Genomic DNA, 9570 nt, shown 5'->3' with positions numbered 1-9570 from the left:
TTCGGCAAACAACTCAGAAGGAACAAGTCTCAAGTGCCAAAACATGGAGAATGAAAGAACCGCAACCAGAAAGATGTGGTATAGCCTTATATGCGGAAGGGAAAGAAAATAAATGGTACATTGACAGTGGATGTTTGAAACATATGACGGGTGATAAGGAAAAACTTCAGTCATATAGTGCCTTAGAGAAGGAAAAGAAGGTCTCATTTGGAAATGACACCCCTGCGCTCATAAAAGGTAAAGGTTCTGTCCAGTTGAAAGAAAAGGTCAAAGCTAGAAATGTTATGTATGTTGATGGCTTAAAGCATAACCTATTGAGTGTCAGTCAGATGTGCGATCAAGGAACTGAGGTAATATTTTGATCAAATGGATGTAGTGTTCGTGATCTTGATACAGGAAAAACAGTGATCAAAGGCATAAGAACTCCAAATAATTTATACATATTCAAAGAAGAGAAACACCAATGCTATCTAAGCAGGAATGATGAACACTAGCTATGGCACCGGAGATTGGGGCATCTATGCCTGTCACAAATAAGGAACGCATGCAAATACCAGGCAGTTCGTGGTCTTCCAGACATTAGAATACCAGACAATACAATATGCAAATCATGTCAGTTTGGTAAGAAAACCAAAACTAACTTCCCTGAGAAGGAAGGATTAGCTAATAGGACACTTGAACTTGTCCATACTGATGTATGTGGTCCATCCAGGAAAAGGTCACCTCGGGGAGAAGAATACTTTATATTATTCATCGACGATTTTTCCAGGATGTGTTGGATAGGACTTATGAAGCACAAAGACGAAGCCTTTGAAAAATTCAAATCTTTCAAAGCCTTGGTTGAAAACGAATCATATCACAAAATTAAATGCCTCAGGTCTGATAGAGGTGGGGAGTTTACCTCATATGAATTTTTCGATTTTTGTGAAGAACATGGAATAAGAAGGGAATTATCTACTGCAAGGATTCCTTAGCAAAATGGAGTAGTGGAAAAGATGAACAGGATAGTTCAACAAATGTCTCGTGCTATGATGGATGAGTCTGGAACTCCCGCAACTTTCTGGGGAGAAGCTGCATTTGCTGCAATTGTTATTCTCAACAAGACAAATGTCCAGGTGAACAACACTCAAACTCCTCATGAGCTCTCGTATGATAAGACTCCTACGGTAGAACATTTCAAAAATTTTGGAAGCAAATGCTATATTAAAAATAATGATGAAAATCTTGGCAAGTTTGAACCTAGAGTAGATGAAGGCATTCTCCTTGGTTATTCTCCCCATAACAAAGAATATAAGTGTTACAATAAAAGACGTGGAAGAATTGTTGACAACATTGATGTAGTAGTTGATGAAGAAGGAAACATTCCTAGGCAAGTAAATTCCGAAAATTTCGAAGATGATGAGGACTATCCTTCAACATCAAATCAGACTTATAATGAAGAAGAAGCTCAAGAGGCACCATAGGAAAAGATAGGGATAGAAGAGAAGACTCCATCCAGATACGTTCAAAAGAATCATCCAGAAACTCAAATTCTGGGGCAAAAAGAGGCAGGTATACAAACAAGAAGAAAAATTACAGAAGCCCCAATCTATTTGGCATGGCTCTCCTCCACTGAACCACAAACTGTAAAAGAGGTATGCAAAGATGAATGTTGGGTCAAGGCAATGGATGAAGAACTTGAGCAGATCGAAAAGAATAACACTTGGGAGTTGGTTCCTAGACCAAAAGATAAGAATGTCATAGGGACAAAACAGATCTTCAGAAACAAGTTGAATGAAAATGGGGAAGTGATTAGAAACAAGGTCAGACTTGTTTGTAAAGGGTATGCTCAACAAGAAGGAATAGACTTTGAAGAAACTTTTTCTCCCGTTGCTAGACTTGAGGCCATCAGAATGTTCCTTGCTCTCTCTAGCTTTTAGAAGTTCAAAGTATTTCAAATGGATGTGAAATCAACCTTTCTAAATGGAGACTTAGAAGAAGAAGTGTACATTGAGAAACCAGATGGTTTCATCCTTGGGAATGATCCAAATCTTGTATGCAGACTAAAAAAGGCTCTCTATGGTCTTAAACAGGCTCCAAGGGCTCAGTACTATCGTTTGGACAAATACCTTCATCAACAAGGTTTTTCAAAAAGATCGGCAGATAGCAATCTTTATATAAAAATTGAAAATGACAAATTGCTAATACTTGTTGTGTATGTAGATGATATTATCTTTGGCAGCAATGAAGAATCTATGGTCAAAACTTTGCTTGGTGATGCAGAAAGAATTCGAAATGTCATTGCTTGGAGAACTGACATATTTTCTTGGTTTACAAATCCAACAAAATGAAGGCGGTATCTTTTTATCTCAAACCAAGTACCTCAAGCAGATCTTGAAGAAATATGGCATGGAAGATTCGAAACCAGTATGTACCCCTATGGTTACAGGATGCAGCCTCAGTTAAAATGATGAATTAGCAGCAGTGCATCAACCAACCTATAGATCCATGATTGGAAGTCTGCTTTATTTGACAGGTACCCAACCAGACATCATGCATGCAGTGGGAATAGTTGCAAGATTTCAGGCAAATCCAAAGGAAACTCATCTTCGGGCGGTTAAGAGAATCTTAAAGTATCTTCAAGGAACTCAAAACTATGGCTTATGGTATCCTAGAGATACGAATCTCACACTTCATGCTTATACAGATGCAGATTGGGCCGGAAGCGTGGATGACAGAAAAAACACTAGTGGTGGTGCATTCTTTATGGGTTCCAGATTAGTATCTTGGTTCAACAAGAAATAGAGTTCAATAGCATTATCTACAGCTGAAGCAGAGTATGTCGTTGCTGCATCTTGTTGCACACAACTTCTTTGGATGATGCAAACTTTGCAGGATTTTCAAATCACTTGTACTCCACCTATCTCCATCCTATGTGATAATACAAGTGCAATCAACATTTCAAAGAACCCAGTCATGCATTCAAAGACCAAGCATATACCTATCAAATATCATTTTCTTCGGGAACAAGTGCTTGAACAAAAGGTCAAGTTGGAGTATGTTCCCTCTAAGGAACAAGTTGCTGATATACTCACCAAACCACTACCCAGGGAAACATTTGAATACCTCAGACAAAAGCTGGGAGTAGTTGATGCATCATCTTGCTGTTGAATCTTGTCTATTGTACGCGAATTTCATATGGGGTATACGCGTACATGGATTGGTCAGAGACCAGTTGGCACAGGTTCAGGGGGAGCATATATTCTTCTAAATATGCATTGTTGGCATTATGGTAGAAGATCTTGGAGGAGCAAGTACAGAAGAAGAACATGGATGCTGATCTGAATAATGTTGCTAATGTTTTGTCTCTATGTCTTATATTTCTTTTGTCAAGGTCATGTAATGGCCTATTTTGGTTTCCCCACTATGCCTGGGATGAATGATATAATGTTCTTGGTTGTTATATGTAAATTTCTGGATGATCCTCACTTGGTTGGGTGATGAATGTATGTATAGAGTCTTTTGGTGATAGGAAGGTCATTTATGATGTATGGTGGATTATGGTTCTTCTTGAAGAACATTTTTTTGCAGATCTAGCCTACAGTCAGGGGGAGCACGATCAACACAGCAGAACAGAGTTTTCAATGTGATCTCAGGGGGAGCATAACCCTTTGCCCTTGATGACAAAGGGGGAGAATGACTTTGAGGATCTTGGGGTTGCCATCAAGTCCAAAGGGGGAGATTGTTGGCATTATGACTCAGGTGTGGTGCTATGGCATAAGTGTTGTCCTTGATGGCAACTCACTCAAGTGGAAAATCATAGTTCAGGCTCTCAAAATGATAGAAAATGAGATACCCGCAGGTGCGTCGAACAAAAGCCGCGGACCTGCAGGTGCTCCGAACAAGAGGTGTGGACATACCCGCAAGTTCTCCGAACAAAAAGTGCAGACGTCAAATTCACACACTTTCATGCAGAGAAGCGCGCGCACGTGGGAAATTTTATGATTGATCCATGGTATTTAGTCCGACGTTTTTGATCCTATGGTTTTGGTTCGTGGTTTTTGTTTCTAAAGTATTGAACCCCGGTTTTGGGTCCCTTGTATTGGCTTTCTATGGTTTTGATCCATGGTTTGAGTAAGGGCTTGCCTATAAAAAGGAAAGGAGATCATTTGGCTGTGCACTCATGTGTTGAATATCTTAAGGAGAGCAAGATCTGAAATTCTGGTGATTGGTTGGTGAGTGATAGCTAGATCTGAATCAAGGAGAAACCTGAGCTTTATAGGGCGGATCTACTGATGGGTTGAGATCTCCTTGGCACATGATCAGATCTGTAAATCTGATAGTCTCGGGTATACATGAAGGCTGAAAAACTCTATAACTGCAGGACCGTAGGTGCGACACAGTGCAGGTGCGGAGATCTGCAGGCTAGTGAAGGAGAAAGTGTGGAGATCCGCGGGTCTATTAAGGAAAAGGTGCGGAGGTTCGCAGGTTTTGCACACCGCAGGTGTAAAGTTCACAGGACTGGCACAATGTGGGTGCGGAGACCCACATATTAGACTCAGAGAAGCTGCGGATGTGCGCAGGCTTCTATTGGTGAAGTTGCGGACTTTTCTTGAAATATGTTTTAACTGCTTCTTTCTATTACTACTGTGTTATGGGTTTTGAATTAGTGTCTGGTTACTGGTACTGTGTTCTGAGAAGTTATTGATTCCGTAGTTGCACAAGGAAGTTGATTAATTGCAGATCTATTTGATGTTTGATTGATATTCATGGATCCAATCTGAAAATTCATGAAACGTGGTCCTTGAGAGAAAAGAGAAGGTTGTAGCCTTCTGCAGGTCGAAGCCTACATGCTGGTATAAGACTGCACTAGTACAAAAGCATTGTAAAAAGAAGTTTCTAATAGAAAGAAGATAGAGACATATTGCAGCAGGTGGTTTTCACCCACATTGGGTTTCCACCTTACATCTTGTGTTCTTTGGTGTGATTGGTTGCTCTATTTTTCTTGTTCCTGTTTACTATTATATGGTTCTGACACACAGATTAATGATCCACATCTGAAGAATATATTAAATTATAAGTCTGGAAGGTATACACACGTTTCATTAATCAGAACTGCAAATATTTGTATAAATTGAAAAGAGTTTGATAATACTGATTCACCCCCCCCCCCCCCCCCCCCCCCTCAATATTATTTCCAACACGTGTTGCCTTCAAAAAGGAAGAAATTGCATTGCAATTGAAAAAGATCCAGTACAGTGCAATTTCATTCAACAAAGAATTAATGCCCTTCAATTTCTTCCAGATGCAATGCAAGAAATTTGGTTGAAGAAAGGGGACTTTAGTGAATCACGTGTGGCAAAAAAGGAAAAGGAACCCCAACCACCATTACATGGAATGTTTGGAAAGACATACATTGGGAGATTTGCACACATCAAAGATCCATTAGAAGAGGAAAATGAGCAAAAGGAAGCATAAAATATTGTGGAAGAAGAAAATGATGAAACTCTAGAGGACGAAGAGTTTGGATTACATGACATTGTTGATTAAATTTAAGTTATGCTTGGAAATCAAGCTTTGCAATGTTTTGACTTTGACATTTTATGAGAAGAATAATCACTTAATTAAGGTTGTTATGCGTTAAATATTTGTAATATGTGATTTTTGCATTGATTTTTAAGTTAATCATTTTTTTTGAAAAAAAAGTGATTATTATTCTTTTTTTGACATGAAATTCTAAAAAAAAGCTTTTATTTAACTATTTTTAGTTAAAATTTTCGTAGAAAGATTGTGATTTTGACATGTCAATTCTAGCAAAAAATTATCAAAACATGTAATTTTTTAGTTATATTTATGTTAAAAATGGTTATTTTTATGTCCATTGTTAAAAAATATTGTTTTTTAGAAACAATTATTTCATGTGGATTGAAAAATTAATTAAGGATGTATAAATATGTAGAATATTGAAAATTCAAAATATCGACCTTCTAATTTAAAAAGGTAAAACAATAAAAACCTCACTACAAAAAAAATTAAAATTAAAATAAAAAATATGAAAATATGAAAAAAACGACCACTTCAAAAATGATCAAATTTACAAAATAATTATTTACATTTCATACATTAGAAAATTTAAAGCCAAAAAATAGGTCTTTTAAAAAAAGGGTCTGATGCAGAATACCTACTTTTTAAAATCAGCATGAAAATCACTACCATTCTAAAATGTAATGTACATAAAAAAATAAAAAAATAAAGTGCCAAAAACTATGCTCTAAAAAAAACGTGTTTTAGATCACCCCTTTTCAAAATCAGGTCACTTTTTTGCTATCTCTACGAAACGAGTAACAATATCAGTTCTCGTTTCAAAGATTACATTTTTAAGGTACAATGAATATGGTAATGACAATCAATAATGCATAAAAATTGGATGAGCGAGACCTACCCCTATATGCAAGGTCAAGAAAAACACACCTAGGGTCCATTATAATAAAGGCACATTGAGTATATACATGAGTCATGACCATCCTTATCCATAGAACCTTAAATAAGTGTTAATTGAGCATAAGAATAACAAAAAATTAGATTATAATTACAAATAAATGTCTTAGGGAATAGAAAATATCATAAAATTAAGGTGAAACAACCCATTTGAGTGCTAGTGAGGCCCTTATATAGGTGAAATGGCATAAAATTAGATCTCATTTGCACATTTTTCCTTTGAAAACCAATTTAGTGGAAAAGCCCAAACTTATCCCTAAAATTTGGATTGATATTTTGGAGTGTGGAAAAAATCAAATGACATTCTACTTTCACCAGGGATTTCCCTCATCCCTCCTCTTCATTTTCATGGTGTTATTTGGAAATTTTGTTGAGTTTTGGTCTTGTGTTGACCCCTTCTACAAGTTGGTTGCACCATCGCTCCCAACCTTGAGGCCTGTGTGAAATCATGATATAACATACTATCATGAGAGCTAAACCATAGGGGTGATGATCACCCTATGGATAAAATCATGGTGGGTGGAATTGTATTCAACTCTCAAATATAGGGCTACTTTCAAAATTTTACAAGATGGGTATTGAAGCAAAGGATCATATTAACTCCTTCCTGTGATTTAATGGAAAGTACTCAGACGTGAAAATTATTGAGTGGGGCTACACACAACAGTGGTTTGATTTACAATTATTCTATTTATATGGGTAACATATTATTATGATTGATAACTCTACCTATGTAGGCACTAGTTTCATGAATAACCCTGACCTAGCCTTACCCCTATGCAGTAATTGGATTGCCCTTGGTAGAATTGAATTTTTGGTTTTTTGAGATTTTTAAATGTTTTTTGGTTTACAATATATAGTTTTTTGTTTCTAATGGATAAAAAATTGCTAATACTTGATCATTTGTGCATGCGGATGTGGCACCCACCCAACCCCCGAGTGAATCACCATTGCATTATTGAGGAATGGAAATAGCACAAGTAGGACGGGAAGCCTCTGAAAAGGAGGAAGGAGAGGAGATTTATGAGTTGCACAATTTGCATATAACATGGAGGGACATTTTTTAGGCATAACCATTATCGATTGATTAAACCCCCCAAAATTTATGAAGGCACACCATTGAAGTATGATCCTCTCATTGTCAATGCCTTCTTCAATGCATAGCATGTGTTGTTCTTTGTTATTATTGACACAAGAATGATTAAATTTGGTATATAGTTGTTCCTAGGATTTCCATCTTAATTGTAAACAATGGATTAAGAGCATGGGCCTAATATGCTCTAATTGTGAACTAATGTACCCAAATTTTGTGATGTAAAAACACTCTTGACTTTGATGGTGTACATATATACATACATACATACATATATATATGGATGGTATCCACATGTGATTTTGTTATTATCATTTTCACTTATGTTCATGGTTGTGTCTTTTTATATGCATGGTAAAAAATATTTAATGGGTCAAATGCCAATCAAAGAAATAAGAAGCCAAATGAATTAGTCAATGTGTTAGTTTCACAAAATTTGTATGTATTTAATGATTTCAAAAGAACAATCTAAGATAGATACCTTCAAATAATGACAAAATAATGTATGATTCCTCAAAGAGTAGACACAATTCAGTTGCGATACTATGAGTTGAAAGTCAATTTTGACAACCAAGTGACGAATAATAAGGGAAATATCCTTCGGTAAGAGCTCGATGATGGTGTTATATCCAGCCATGTTATCAGTCACAGGTCCAATAAAATTCCCCATGAATTCACTAGCTCATTAGTAGGTGAAAAGATAACCCCAACTATAGAAGTTATGTTATGCGTACAACAATTAGAACCATCCACAAAGCCTACGTAGAACGATGAGGGACTTGACATCTTCAAATCAAGCACCATGCATAAGAAAATGTTCAAAGCAACGACATGCTCAAAAATAAAAGAGAAAACATATCACACCCAAATACACATACAATATGCACAACCACCATGTGGCGATGTGACTCACTCATAGTAGTTTTTCAAATTGAGTCCATTATGAGGCTCAGGCAAAGGGTTACCATCATAATCAACTAGCTCATATATATCTCATTTAAAAACACACTTGAAAATGTAATTTCAATGCCAAAAAGGTTCTGAATTACCTAACTAAACTTTTCATGGTCTTGGTCATAGGCCAAAACTATATCACCTTCTATGAAGACACGAGGATGAACCAATTTGCCATATTGGTCTTTAACACACTTTTTATGAGTTTAATTGGCTATGGAAGGAATAACGGTACTATTCATCTATATTGGCCAAATAAATCATATGTTTTTCCTTGGCAGAAGTATCAATAAACATCTCTATGACTAGTTTCAAAGATGGAATTTTGCATTCAACAGGTAACACAAATTTCACCCCATAAACCAATTAGAAAGGAGTGAATCTCGTAGTTGTTTTAACCAAGGTTTTTGATCTAGGTGGATATTGGTGGCCACCCACCTATTCCACTTGGTTCATAGCACGGTTTCCTATTAGTTTCCTATTGTTCAGCATAGTTTCCTATTTTGGAATTTTTCTTTTTTTGGCAATTTTCAGGGCCTGAACTTTTAGAGTTGTTTTGAGGCCCTACATATTTTTTGGAAATAGGAAAAGATAAATAAAATTTCAAAATTTACAATAAAATTTTGTTCTCCTCTAATATACCTTTCTAACGGGCTATCTTTTGCACCAAACGAAGATTGCATGCCAAATTTATTACCCCGATAAGTTCACATTCCAACTTAGCCCATCAAGGCCCATAAGCCTTTAGAGATTCATCTCCTAGGGTTAGGGTTTTGGATGTTTATGGTTCATCATTTTTTATTCATGATAAAAATGCATTAGAGCCTCATTGCGACACATTTTAAAAGGTGCATAACTACCACATCCCTTCTCAGAGATAAGCTACCATAGTTCGAGTTAGTTTTCTTTATTTCTGCATATAAACAGTTTCAACAATTATTTTTATTAATTGAAGTTTAGTTTCACTATATCTCTATGTTTAAATTTTAAATCTATATTTCATGTCATTCTTTCATAAATTTGGATTAGTGTTATCAGATCGTTCT

Source organism: Pinus tabuliformis, chromosome 1_1 (genome assembly GCF_031772625.1).
Source record: "Pinus tabuliformis cultivar Carrire ecotype Pingquan chromosome 1_1, CPIR1, whole genome shotgun sequence".
Taxonomy (NCBI): domain Eukaryota; kingdom Viridiplantae; phylum Streptophyta; class Pinopsida; order Pinales; family Pinaceae; genus Pinus; species Pinus tabuliformis.
The sequence above is the reverse complement of the archived record's forward strand: the minus strand, read 5'-3'. Positions refer to the sequence as shown.